At 41.8% G+C, this 8,434-nt stretch overlaps 1 protein-coding gene across 3 annotated transcripts in view; it reads left to right on the top strand.

The window, feature by feature from the left end:
- The first annotated feature begins 756 nt into the window (after positions 1 to 756).
- PAM (peptidylglycine alpha-amidating monooxygenase) overlaps positions 757 to 8,434 on the top strand; it is a 218,229-nt gene continuing 210,551 nt past the window's right edge. For all 3 annotated transcript variants that reach the window (XM_067569136.1, XM_067569135.1, XM_067569134.1), the window contains exon 1: positions 757 to 817. The gene's annotated coding sequence lies outside the window, so the exon portion shown is untranslated. The remainder of the gene's footprint in view (positions 818 to 8,434) is intronic.

Genomic DNA, 8,434 nt, shown 5'->3' with positions numbered 1-8,434 from the left:
AGTGGGAACGCCCCAGACTCCTTAAAAAGGAGGTTTAACCCTCTCCCTGCTGCTTATACTCTGCCTTCACCAACTCTTCCTCCTCCTCTTGCAGACAGCGTTGTCTGAAGAAAAGCTCTCCCAAAAATCAAAGGGACAGAGAGGTTTATGCCCTCAAAGCCACCTTCCCCCTAGCATAGGAGATTTTCCCAGAGAGAATCTTTTTCTCTGATCTCTTATGACAGCTCAGGAGGGTTTCCTGTGAAACGCCTCCCTTCCCTAGACAGGGGTGCTGGAACCATGTATGGGGGGCGGGGGGGGGGGAGAGAGAGAGGGGGGTGGGCTGAGAGCCATTAAACCAAATTATAAACCCTGCATATGATAGAAACCACTTCAAGCCGGGGCAGGAGGGGATGGTGCTGGTGCACCCCTAGTTCCAGCACCTATGCCCAGCACCGGGGGCTCGTCCCAAGGGAAACACTCACACCCCAACACAGGAGTTATTCTTTAATCTAGACGAGCGTATGCTGCCCGGCGCCCGACCGCTGCGCGCACCCCGGACTCTTTCCCGGCAGGGTGGGGGCGGGGTCCGGCGGAGACGTGAGAAGCGGCTCGTCCGGCCGGCGCTGGGGAGGCTGCTCCAGCGGGCGGGTGGCTCCCGGAATCCCGGCGGGGCGGGCCGGGCCGGGAGGCGGAGCCGCGGCCGGGCCGGGGAGGGCGGCTCTGCCTGGGGGCGGGGTGGCCTCTCGACGTCAGGCGGGGTGGGCGGCGGGGACGCGTCGGGCAAAGCGGCAGCAGCTGCGGCCAGGAGGAGCCGCCAGCACCGGAGCCGCAGCGGGTGAGTGCGCGGGGCTGCGGGCCCCAGGGGGGTCGGGTCGGGTCGTTTCCCTCCTCCCTTCCCTGGTCAGCTGCAACCTCCTCCCGCCCGGCTGCCCGGCACGGGCGCCCCCTGCCCAGCCGCCCTCCTGGGCACGTGTTTCCCGGGCGGCAGGGAAGGGGCACCTGCCCCGCCTCGCGCCCCCTGGTTCCCAGCCCCAGCCCGGGCTGGGCCGTGGCACCCTCAGCAACTTTTCCTGGGTGCTGCCGCCCGCGCGCCTGGCAGCGGTGGGGCCGGGGCTGGAGGCCGGCCAGGCGCAGCTTGAGCAAGAGGAGAGCGTGAGCCTCTCCCGGGGCTCCCCCGGCTGCTTTCCGTGCCGAGGGTCAGGGCTGAGCAGGGGGGAGGAGAGGAGAGGACGGAGGCTGCTCGCCCAGCTGCTGGGGAGGGAGCGGGTCCCCCCGGGGAGCTGGCTCCCTCTGCCCGTGCTGGCACTGGCGGTAGTTGGGGTCTCCATTACAGCCCCCCCCCCTGTGCTTAGCGGTGTGTGCCTCGTACGCGTTTACGGCGCAAGAACCGAGCGTTTTTGTGTTTTCTGCTTACTTGAGGGTTTAGCAAGAAAGTCTCATTGTGGCTTCCTTTTAATGGACGCCTTACACCCCTTCCTGTCTCCCGAGTGCTGGGTCAGCGCTGCTTGACGAGTGTGTGGATCTCCTCCTCTGGCTGTACCTTGATGTCCTGTTCTGTTTACCTTGCCCAAGAAACACTTCAGCTTTCCTTTTACCAAAGTTTCCTGTGCTGCATTGTTTATATGCACGCATACATGCAGACACGCTTTACCTCTTTAATATGATAGTAAAACAACAGACCTTGTAATGCTTGTCTTGAGGTGAGAGGAAGAAGAGTCCGTAGTAGAGTCAAGTGTATTAAGGGAGAGAAGGTGCAGCTTTTAAATTGCAGTGGTGGATAGTGCCATCTTGTTTATCAGTGGACCTCCCTTAACGGGACGCTGTCGATTTAAAAATCATATGTTGTAAACAAACTGATTTCCCTGTGTTAGCAATCAGGGGGCTATTGGAAGACTGAAAAGCACTACGTTTTTGACATTGTTTATGCTCCGACTTTTGCCTATCTACAAGCTGAGCACTGAAAACCAATTAAGTTTATGCTTTTGGACATAGTCAATTTCACTTTAAGCCACCCAGCACTACAATGTTTTGGGTTTTGTCAGTACTGGAAAACACTTGTTTTAAAAAAATCTGCATTCTTCATGTGAATGTTTAAGTAGTAGAAACCTTCTGTGGTTAGATTTTATAGAAGTTTGTGTTTGCAAAACATAAACATTAGGCCAAATGCAGATTGACACTGTTCCTCTCAAATTTTGCATTCAAGGTTTTTTGAATGATAGATGATATGAGGACGTAAAGATGTCCACAGGCCAAATAGGAGCTACTCACAGTCAGCTCTCCAAAGAAGCACAATATATGTGACAAATTTTAATCTACAGTTTTATTTAACCATGGGCATTAAAATGGAAATGCTAATTATCAAAGTTCCTTATTCAGAGCAAAACAAGAACACCACAAAACATAGGCATATAGCTTGGTATTCTGAATCTTTCTTGCACTTCCAGATGTCATATAAGGCTCCACCACTCTTGTCTACCCTGGGCCATTTTTTGCTTGTCTTATGTTGGTAGCGTACTGTAAAAAATATGGTCCCAGGTGATTTCCCAGAAATCTTAACCACAATGAGCTCTTTTTTGATTAATTTAGATTTATTTAAAAACAAAATGGTATGTTTCTATCCAATAATTTGAAATTCATAGTAGAAAATAAAATATGAATGATTAGTCATCTCACCTTATTAAAAGAATTAATCAGCTAATGCTGGGATGATAAAATAAACTCAAAACAAGGTTGGGGTTAGATGATGTGGTGATTAAAACACTGCTGGCTACCTGGCGCCTTCCAGGATCTACTGTTCCCACCATGGGAGTTGTACCAGTGGTGAAGAGATGAGAAATATTAGGGAAAAGGCCAATAATCAACTAAAAGATGCGTGTAATATGTAGGCCTTGCTCCTTCCTGTAACTAGGTCTGTGCAACTGGAGCCTTGCACAGAACTCATTAAACTTGGTAGGGGTTTGTGCAGGGTTCTAAATCCACAGATCCAATTGCAAAAGCAAGGTCCTAATTTGTATTTGTTTGTTTATGAAGCAAGGGAGTGAGCTCCAAATCAGGGGAGTAGTCCCAAGAGAACATTAATCTGACATACTTCACTTCATCTATTTTTTGGGGAGTGACTTCAGCATATGCAATGGGTATCACGGTGTTTAGAGTGAGACAAGGTCTGGTCTTGAATATGTATGTACAATTCCCTTGATTTCAATGAGTTATGCACTTGTTTAAGGGCAGAACTTGGTCAAATGTTTAGCATATTCCTTCCATGTTATGTATTGTTATGGCTCAAAGGGAAACAACAGTTTAGGTCTGCTTTTTTGGTCAGAAAATATTTGTTCACTTAACACATAATTGGACTGTGAAACTCACTGTCCTAGGGATGTCAGAAGATGAATTTAGTAAGATTCACAGAGGGAGTAGATGTTTATATGAATAACAGAGATATCATGAGTTATAACAGTTAATGTAGACAAAACTGGGAAATGAGATAAAAACCTCATGTTTCAGAGTTTAAACTAATATCTAACTTTTAGGATGAGACTTCACAGGGGCAAGTTACCTGTCACGTACCTACTGTGGGGTTTTTGTATCTTGTCAGAGGCACCTGGTGCTGGCCACAGTTTACTGGACTAGATTATGGGTCTGATCTAGAATGGCAATTCCTGTGTGTATTATCAAAGCTTGCTTTATTTTTTTAAATTTTTTTATTCAGTTACTACCATTCCAATCCAAGATGCAATACTTCCAGGCAATCAGAGTACTCTAGTGTAAGACACAGAAATAACAATATAGGTTATTTGTAAAGAGTAATAATCATAAACTTCTTACAGTCCATTAAAGTAACACAAGAAACATTGAAGATATTCCACTTTAAATAAAAGAATGGGAAAATCTAAAGCTACATTTCACTCTGCTCCTCACATATCAAGCTTAGTTAGCTGAGACTCTTTAGTGACATGAGCATTACATATGTCACAGTACTTATGCCTAACAAATATAAGATTTCTGAGACAGAATTAAGTACTGGGTTTGACTGCAAAAGATTTGGAACGGCACAACAGAGATATTCAGAATATATAGGTGAAATCTCTGCCAAGCTGATCTGTCTCTCTCTTGGCTGCACCACATTTCTCCCTACCCTCCAAGTGTGTGTGCACACCCACAGTTCAGAGCTTTTGGGTTGATGTGAGAAGGAAGGATCTACCCCATCTGCAGCCTCTGTTTTGAGTCTCACTCCTTGGTGGATAGCTCTAGTGCCTTTCTCTGTTTCACCCATCTTTGTAGATATATGGAGGCCTTATTCAAGATTTATCAATCTGGGGTCTTTTAACAAAAACTCATTTCATTCTTTTTTTCTCCAAACTACCAGGTAGTTTGTGGCCGAAGAGTGATTGAAAATAAATAAGAAAAGAAAACTAAAGTTAGTGCTCACAAAAACAGCGTCATTCAAAATGATTGCTGATTATGGCATGTTTCTTTAGTTTCTAAGGGATAAATTTTCAAAACTCAAGTAAATTGTGGTGCAGGTAAGAGAGATCTGTGGTTAAGGTACTTGACAGATATACCCAGTGAGATTTGGAATTCACGTCCTTGTTCTGTCTCAGACTTCCTGTGTGGATGAGTCTCATCTCTCTCTACCTCAGTTTGTCATTAGTAAGATGGATATAAATATATCCCTACCTCAAATGGGAGTTGAAAATAAATTCATGAATACTTGTGAGAATCCCAGACACTAGAGTGATTGGGAGGGGGAATATAAATACATAGATAAATGGCCAAAAATGCTTGATGCATGTGAAAAATTAGTATCTGCACACACAATACAAAGTGTGTATATTCAAATAGTATCTTTTGAGCATAATAGTTGTTTTGGAGCTGTAGTTTATGGAGTGATTTCTTAAAAGCTGATCCTGAAGTTCTGCATACATAGTGGAGACCCTAGTGGTATTGGTATAGAGAGAGCTGCAGGCTGAACATGGCATGACTTACTTGTAACATGAGTAAGTAGAACACTTTTAGACTGAAATGATTTCAGTGAGTAATTCTGCTTTTAAAATCACAGTAATCAGGCATATTTCTGTGCCATTATAATCATGAGCTTAGTAAAAATATTAGCTAGCGCTGGTCAGGAATTTTCCATCACTGTCTTTTCAATGAAAAATGCAGTTTCTGCAAAATAGAAATTTTCTGCATGGGAATTTCAGTTTTCCCAAAACATTTAGGTTTTCCACTGGAGTTAAAAATCAACATGAAATATTTAGTTTGGGATCTGGTTAACATGAATCAAAATAGTACAGTTTGTCAAACTAAATCAAAATGTTTTTGTTTTGTATCTGTTAGACATTAATCTGTTTTTGCCTGAACTTTTGCAGTGTATCAGGGGAAATGTGATTTGGATACCTCATGCCCCTGTTCTCCTCAGTGAGCTGGGCTACCTAATATCAGCTCAACTGAGGAGACAGGGAAGGGGGTTCTATGCTGCATCATGGGAAATGCAGTCCACTTGCTGGGAAATGAGAATGGGGCTGTGATGAACTGAAACCAGAATTCCCATGAGTTACCATGGCAGCTCAGGGATCACACACAAATGTTGAACCAAGCTAAAACAAAATATTTAAATCTAGTTTGACAAACCAAAATGAAATGTTTCTATTCAGGAAAGTAACCATGTTCTATTTCAACATTTTTTAATCAATTTTATTTGAACTTCCTGTTCCATGAAAACATTTTGTTAGGCTTTGTCCCGATTTGAGATAAAAACAAATGTCAAAATATCAGATGGGATGGGAATTCTGGTTTTTGAGCGGTTTTAGTCAACATACAAGAATAACAGATGTTACAGGGCGCTACTCTTGTATATAAAGTTGTTGTGAAATATTGTATTATGAGAAAAAGGATATGATCATGTAATTAAATACATAACTGTAATGCACATACACAATTAAGGGCACAATTAAGATTCTCAAAACACAAGTTTTTGAGTCGAACTTTGTTTTATGCTTGTCAATGGTCAGTTTTCCTTACAATGAGTGGAGAAGAAGCTGTTTATCACTTTGTTGCACGTAAGGTTATTTTTGACCCTTTTTTTTCTGTGTCAGATATTTCCATTTGTTTTTCAAACCTCTCATCTACACTCTTCTTTTAATCCTATTTTGATATTGTTTTGGTCTGCAGTCCAGTGTAGATAAACAATTTGTAAATCATTCCTAGAAGGATGCAAGTAGACAATATGCAAAGAGCCTTCTGTAGGAAGAAAGCTTTTCTTTTCACAACAGTGAGTAGAAATGAAATGCTTGACCTCTGTCTAAGTAAAGGGCTCTGCAGTCGTCAGTTTAGAAGAGCTTTCTCTCCACAGCAGGCATTGTGTTATAGATCCTTGCGGTTAAAATAGTGTCTAATAGCTATAGTTCACTGTCTTTTCCTCCCATAGCATTAATTTTTTTCATTATTATTATATCAAGATATTAAATGAGATTAATCCACAGGTTAGCCTCACAATAACAAAAAATTATGTCTGTACAATAGCGTTAAGGAATTGGAGTTAAGATCCCCTCCCTCTCATCCAAGTTTTGAAGGATTCATGCAAAGAACGTTAAAGAAAGGTTGTCAGGTATCCTCTATGTTTAAAAAAACACAACAAAAAACCAAAACTTCATATATTGCTACTGACACCAGACATCATTAAACTGAACTTTAAAAATCTGCTTTTGCTGCTAATGCTGTTGAGTTTACTATGTATGCTGCAACTACTTGGACAATGAAGATAGCCTAGTCAGTTTTAGTATCTCCTGCACTAGCACAGTGCTGTAGATTTCAAACACTTCAGGAGCAGGAGTTTACTATAAACAAGTGTGTTTTTTATTGGAAACAGTTATTTTGGGCTTAGATTTCATGAAACCTTGCTTTTACAATGATGATATGCCTAAACTGACTTTAATTCACTGTCCTTATGGTTCAGTAAATAACTTAAGACGACTTCTATAACTCTGATAAGTAGTATTTGAAGGTACTTTTGCAGGTGGGGAAAAATGTTTTTTAACTGTTGCAAGGACTTCTGTTGAGGAATGAAACCACAGTTGTGCATTCAAGAGGCATGAGGTTATATCATGACTGCTGTGTTGTACGGAGAAGTTGATCTGCTAGGCTTTTGGAACCAGATGTTTAAAAGACCTCCTTTTTGCACCTGCAGATTGTAATCAATTACTATTCACAATACAAATGGATGTCTTGGAATTTTGTATGCAGTTATGAATTTTTCCCACCATAGAATAAACTTTTTACAACTCTATTGCTTTCTTCGTCTGCTTCTGCTTAGCAAGATACAACACTTTCTGACAGAGGCAGAACTCCTTTACTGTGGTACATACTCTTCTTCCCTTGAGCCTGCTCTGCACGTTTGTCTTTAAATTTCATATTCTCAAGTTAGTGCAGAATGTGGCTATGTGAGCTATGTTTTACAAGTCTATACTCCCTATCTCCAACAGGCTTTTTGAAATTGTGAGGTGACTGTTTGAAGCCAGTTTTACTAGTGAGTTTTGTCCTTGCGCGCGCACACACACACGCTCTTTGAGGTCTGAGATATGGAATGGAATTGGACTAGGAACTCCTTCCTCACTGCAGTTGAAGGCTGGAGGTTAAAAATACTACTCTGTGAGATTTGGTGTTTTCGATATTTAAAACATCTTTCTCATACTTTTAATATTAAAACATAATGTTTGCTTTTTGCTTGACTATGAATGTTCACATTGGAAAACAGTGTCAAGGTAACTTACTCCCAAAATTAGAGATTGCACTCCTATTCCAAGTTATTGCATCTGAAAGTGATGATAACTTAGATAGGTGCTATTGGCAAGGCTATTTGCATCATTTAACTGTGGAGAGGCTTTCTCTCTACTCTATCTGTATGATGTAAAATACACAAGCACTGCTCGTTATGCCTCTGTAGTGACAAGTTGATGTGTGTATTTATTGAATGAAAGTGAGAAGTGTGCGATTTGCCTCTCTCATCTCTTCTTTAATAGAGAGAGCATGTTCACCAGTCCAGGCTCACTTTAAGATTCTGATCTCTTAAAGAGGTGGCATTCCCTCTAAAGACATTAGTTAGGAAATAAGTGGAACTCAGTCATCTTATTCTAAAATTATTTTAAATTATAAATGTCAGTACTATCCTAGTTAGAGTTCTGGCAACTTAAAGAAATGGTGGGTCCTCTTCAAGAGATTTGATTGATAGCTTTGACTGCTTCCTGTACTGCACAATAAAGGCCCCAACCTATAGGCACTGTTTGATGAATGTGCCATTTCTGATAAAAGAATCTTACAGGCAGGAAAAGGCTTCCTTTATGACTCAATCACAAAATCTAAAGTGAGTTTAAATTGTTGGTTATTAAAGTACAGTGATTGATGTAAAAATACCCTCTAATTCCATAATAAAAAATTGCTTATATAATTTATTTGGGAA

Source organism: Emydura macquarii, unplaced genomic scaffold (genome assembly GCF_026122565.2).
Source record: "Emydura macquarii macquarii isolate MOO-44397 ecotype Brisbane River unplaced genomic scaffold, CSIRO-AGI_Emac_v2 contig_2897, whole genome shotgun sequence".
Classification (NCBI taxonomy): domain Eukaryota; kingdom Metazoa; phylum Chordata; order Testudines; family Chelidae; genus Emydura; species Emydura macquarii.
This window is presented reverse-complemented; position numbering and strand designations above follow the sequence as displayed.